General features: G+C 44.1%; 1 protein-coding gene across 1 annotated transcript in view; it reads right to left on the bottom strand.

The window, feature by feature from the left end:
- The window catches only part of slc6a15 (solute carrier family 6 member 15), a 15079-nt gene that overhangs the window by 3240 nt on the left and 11354 nt on the right, over window positions 1-485 (bottom strand). The gene's annotated exons all lie outside the window — the stretch shown is intronic.

Raw genomic sequence — 485 nt, 5'->3', positions numbered from 1 at the left:
TCGTGATGGCTGCAGTAACAGTGGCAGACTCATGATGTTGAAAACCTGGAGTGTTTCTGTGACGATGGAACAGCTGATGGTTGTGTTTGTTAGCAGCTGATAAAACAGCTCTCCTTATTGGTTCCTTATTGGTTCCTTATTGGCTCCTTATTGGCTCCTTATTGGCCATTATCTAATTCTAAATCCTCAGTTGTTCAAACTTAAAATACCAAATGTATTTCAAGGTCTGTCGAGTTTTCTTATAGGCACTGCCTTTTTTCTGGACCACACTGTGTCCAGTGTAGTCTGTCGTGTACTCTACAGGTGGGTGGTGGTACTGCAGGACAAAAACCAGACACAGATGCCACACTTGGATCCCTTCTCCTCGTCTTGCAGGCTAAATGACATGAACAAACGGGCGAGTCGACGGACGACGACATCAAAACGTCCAACGTGAGTGTTTTGTTTTTTTAAGCTCCGTTTCATCCACAGTATTGTTGAACGTG

This window comes from Cynoglossus semilaevis, chromosome 6, assembly GCF_000523025.1.
Source record: "Cynoglossus semilaevis isolate Cse_v1.0 chromosome 6, Cse_v1.0, whole genome shotgun sequence".
NCBI classification, from domain to species: Eukaryota; Metazoa; Chordata; class Actinopteri; order Pleuronectiformes; family Cynoglossidae; genus Cynoglossus; species Cynoglossus semilaevis.
Note: the sequence above shows the minus strand (reverse complement) of the source record. Positions and strands in the feature narration are given on the sequence as shown.